Genomic DNA, 5,202 nt, shown 5'->3' with positions numbered 1-5,202 from the left:
GCATGAAATATTTACAATTGGCCTTCCTATCTGCATATCATCTAGTAGTCAACATGACTCATAGTTTCTCTCAACTTCTAAGAGTTACAATTTTAAATACAGAGACTGAAATATGCTACAATACTAGACTTATTTCTAAGTAAAGCTACACCATCAACGGATAGCCAAAGTGGTCTTATCCGTTGAGGCTACAGACACTAAATTTCTACTTAAGTGTTTTGTTAAACATATCATCAAACTAATGCACATATATTCCTAACAGTATGTTTGCACCAAGCTGGATTCAAATGAAGGATACTGGTTGACTTGGAGAAATTTTGTTGTTTTCTTGCCCCCCCCACAATCCGGGTATGGTGTGTATGCACCAATCCAAGTTAAGGTATAAGATATTGGACCCGGGTTGGAGGCTTTGAATCTCGAAAAATTGGGGGAAGGTGTAACATTTTTTCAGTTTCTCACCCCTCAATTTTGAATTTTGGGCAGTTAATTCTCCTTGAAATATGCCCCACAATGATTATTGGCTTTAATTATTGTGTATATGTATATATATATGTATATGTATATTTTGTAACCGAAGGGGTGGCCAACCATGTCCTGCCCCGTGGCAAGGACGGTTGCACACTCTCCCCCTATAAAAAGTTTTGCCCCTTCCATTTTTTTATCTTTTTCACTCTTCACTAAAAATCCAACAGTCACCACTTTCATATTTTTTCCAAATTTTTGAAGAACCTAATGGTTGATTTTGCTCCTTTGTTGTTGCACCGCCTTTTACCATTTCCGTTTTCTTTGTTCTCGTTCTCACTCGACTTGTAAGCTTCCTCTCTCTTCTATTTCTTTATTTTGCATGCTTGAACTTTTTCATTCGCGAATTTGATGAGTGGATCTAGATTTTTGTGTGTTATTTTTGTAAGATATCAGCATTTTTGTGTTTGTTTTTGTTTTTTGTTTTTGATAAGATTCGAATTCTTTTGTTTGATTTTATTTTGGAATTTGTGTAAGTTTGGTTTTGTTTTTGGTTCACGAAATCTGGGGTTTTGGCTGTGTTCTTTAATTTCATCATCAAAATAAGTGTAAATATACGCGAAAGTGTTATATTTTAGATTTTGATTCATGTTTGTAACTGTTTGTGGATTGGAGGTTTTGTTTATGTCTGGTTTAGGGGGTCATCCCCAGGTAAGCTTTGTAGTGTGGCTTGTTATATTATCTTTGTGTTTATTATTTTGTGCGTTAAGGGGTTTTAGTTATACCCGGGTTGGAGGTCACACCCGGGTATGGGTGGCTGTTTATATTCCTCCATTTTTTCCTTTTGAAAAGTAGAAATAGCATGTTTAGGTTAACGCTAGTCCGGACTAGTGATGTATGGCCGAATTGTACTTACATTGTCGGTCCGTATTGGCAGGTTATAAGAGAACTAACATAACGTGTCGGGTCCGGACCACTTAGTAAAACCATAAAACTTGTAGGAAGTCAAACTAATTCATATTTATCATAATAGTATATGGTTCGGATCAAGGTTCTTGAAAAGAGATACTTCTCGTGTTATCCGGGTACGTCAAGCCAGGAGAATGATCCAGATTCATCCGAGATAAACCAGTCCCGGGTAGAGATGGGTAAAACCGCTGTAACTTCTAACGAGATAATCAGTAGGTTCCGGGTTAGGAAGCTCCTGGATCGATCCATACCCTTTACTCCAGAGGGCTACTAAATTGATGTCAAATACCATTTTGTAACCAAGGCCCGGGAGGTCGACAACTCAGTTTATTATAAGAGGATTAAGTATGAGAAGCAGCGGAATGGTCATCCCGGGGTATATAACGAGGCGGAGCTGGAACGTGTTTTCGTTGGAATGACTATAAGAAAGGATCATTATGCCTTGAAGGATACTTTTGCTGATGTTGACCCGATTGAGATTGATAAGACGGCCCGGGCAGCGTTCTAGTTGACCACGGATATAGAGTGGAGATGGCCGGCTACACATGAAAGGATTTACCACAGGCCGGATGATGGTTTCATCCCGGTTTGGATGGAGCATCTTATATCCGGGTGGAATCCCCAATGTCATATGTTTTTGAAGCACCTCTGTAAGAATGTTTACAAGAATTCCTCTATGCAGATTACTCCAAATGGGATCAAATCTATGACCTGGTTTAGAACATGTTGTTATAAGTCCGGGTATCAGCCAACCCTAAAATTATTCTACCAACTTTTTTACTTGTTTAAGTCTAGTAAGAGGCCCTTTTATGAGATCCGATTTAGAGCTACTGTGTGTGGGTACGGTCCGAGTATGTCCAAGCTGGTTATGCACCGGTCCTCCTTGAAGCACTGGATGGGGAGATTATATTGCTGAAGGGAATGGTTTTGACGTACCTTCTCTACTTCAATCTAGAAGGAATTGAAACCAAATTTCACCCGGCTATACTTGAGGGTGAGGCTGTGGATCAGATTAAGGCTGTTTGTGATTGTATCGGGTATCAGCTTACCCAGGATACTTTCTTGAATCACAAGGCTCTCTTCGATTTTGGGTGTAAGTCTTTCCATTTTTTCTTTGGTAGATTTTTGTTTTTTGTATACCAGGTTTTTGTTGTAATTTTATACGCGGATCTGTTGTAATACTCTTACCCGGTTTTGTTGTAGTGTTATGCCCGGCTCTGCTTTATTACTCTGCCTTGGTTTTCTTCGTTTTCTTTCAGGTTTGCCTCATTATAACCCGGATTACGTTGTGTTATACAAGACATGCCTGTATAATAACAAGACTAAGTCACATTGACAACCCTAAGATTTAGTTGTTTGATAATCAATTTTATATTCTGTATTACATTTCTTGAGTCTGTAAAAAGGTTAGAAGACTAGATTAGAGGATTTTTATGTAAACAGATTCAAGCTAAGGAATAAACTCTGGAAGAAGATTAAGCCATGATCATGCCTCAGATAAAGTGTACAAGCTTGGAGATTGAATAAAAATGTTATATGAAAAATGTTCTAAGTCAAGATATCGACAAGTCATAGATCAAGTTATATCGAGTAGTCACTCGAGAAGTCCTGAATAACTTATCGAGAAGTCCAAAATGGCTTATAGAGAAGTCTCAGAGATATTGACAAGTCAAATGAAGATGTAGAGAACTGGAGATATCAACAAGTCATTGCTGCATGTAGAGAACTCATAGACATTGACAAGTCAAATGAAGATGTGAAGAATTGGAGATATCGACAAGTCAATTTCTCATATAGAGATCTCAGAGATATTGACAAGTCAAAATGGGTATATAGAGATCTCAGAGATATCGGCAAGTCATTTCTACATGTAGAGATCTCAGACATATCGACAAGTCATTTAAAATGCAAGGATCAAGAGACCTTGCCAAGTCAAGTATACCTATAGAGAACTCAGACATCTCAAAAAGTCATTATACTTATCGAGATGTCACTTCTCAATAGAAAAAATTGGAGATCTCGACATACTTCTCAAATACAGAATGCAGAAAAGTTCAAGCTTCAATAATATCAGTCAATAAATGATCTATTCACTAGATTGAAAAGTCTACAAAGTAGCTGGAAGAATACAAGATAAAGGGCCAAGATTAACTGGACAAAGGATGGTCACAGACCTGCAAGATTCTGCACATATTTGTTAATCTAGAAATGGAAATAGAAAAAGGTTTCTTTAGAAAGTAGTTTAGTACATTTTAGTTCAAGTCTTGTAAACCCGTGTTGCTAGTCTATAAAGCAAGCACTGGTCCTTAGTTCACAAGTAACAAAACATGTAATAACCCCAAAAATTTTGGACTTTTTGTAACCCTTATGAATAGTGATTTTGCTGATTATGCTGAATAAGAAAACTTTTCATGCCTCACTTTGTAGAGGTTCTTTTATTGTTATTCTGAGATCTTATTAGTACTCTATATGGTATATAAGTGTATGTAAAGATCGTCAGAATCCAAATTCGAACACTTTGATTTTTCCCGAAAATCCACCAGATACCGAAAGAATTGAGTATAAGGTAACATGATAAAAAGGATTTAAATTCAAGGATTATAAGAGGGGATCATAAAAAGGAATATAATGTACTGGGAAAGGTTAAGGGAACCCAAGTAATAAGATCCCGGGTATGATCCCTCAAACGATAAACGAGAACGAAAGTTAAGTGAACCGTATAACAGATCAGCGATCATTAGCCAAGTGATTAGGAGTTAATCAAAGGGGTTAGTGGATGATGATGTCATCACACCAACAAGAGAAGGACAAGTGTAACAAGATGACATAGAAGGATGACATAAGCATGACCAAAAAGGGAAGGAATTGTTGGTTGATTTTAAGCCATTCATTTTTTACCATGGTAAAAGGTTAATTAACAAAACAAAAAGGGAAAGCAACCAAGCAAACATCATCTTCTCCCCCCTCATTCTTTGCTCTCGGCTTTTCCATGAAAAGCATAGGAGAATTTTCAAAACTCAAGCTACACACCTTCAAAAATTAAGAGGTTTGTTTCCTTAGCTTCCATAATTCATGACTTAGTTATGTTATGAGTTTGAAGCCAAGATTCCAAGGTTTACTAAGCTAATCAATTCATCAAAGTTCTTGGTGAATAGTATTTTCAAGAAACTAACTTTGTGTTTTCTTATATTTTCTTCAAGATCCAAGCTTAGTAGAGATAGTTAGGGGTTACTTAAGGCTTCCTAAGTGATTCTCCACTCTTCAAGGAAGGTATAACTTCTCAAACCCTTAATCTTAAGTTTTGTTGGTTTGGATTTCATAATGTTTAGATGATGGGTTAAGTGTAATGGGTGTGTACTCATGTTTAGAGCTTTTTATGAGTTGGTTCATGAGAAGCATGGTTATTGAAAATTTAGAGATTGGTTGGTTTTGTAATGTTTTTGGAATGGTAAATCTTGATTATTAGTTAATGAACTTATGTAAGCTCTTAGTACATGATTGAGAAGTAGTATGAATTGGAAATCTTGAGTTGTTGGGGCTGTTGAAGTAAAGAATGGATGAAGTTTGGTTGTAGTGGTGATTGTGGGTTGAATTGTGAATTGATTGGAATGGTTTAAATTTGGTAATCGCGTAAACATAGCCGTCGTAATGCCCGATTTACCCTAGACTGCTTTTGTCCTTAATATTAGGACCCGTGAACTCACTGTTAGGTTTTGACCATTGCTATGATTAGATAGTTCATGTTACGAGCTTCGTTTTGATATGTGGTTC

The sequence above is a fragment of the Apium graveolens genome, chromosome 4, assembly GCF_009905375.1.
Source record: "Apium graveolens cultivar Ventura chromosome 4, ASM990537v1, whole genome shotgun sequence".
Taxonomy (NCBI): Eukaryota; Viridiplantae; Streptophyta; class Magnoliopsida; order Apiales; family Apiaceae; genus Apium; species Apium graveolens.
This window is presented reverse-complemented; position numbering follows the sequence as displayed.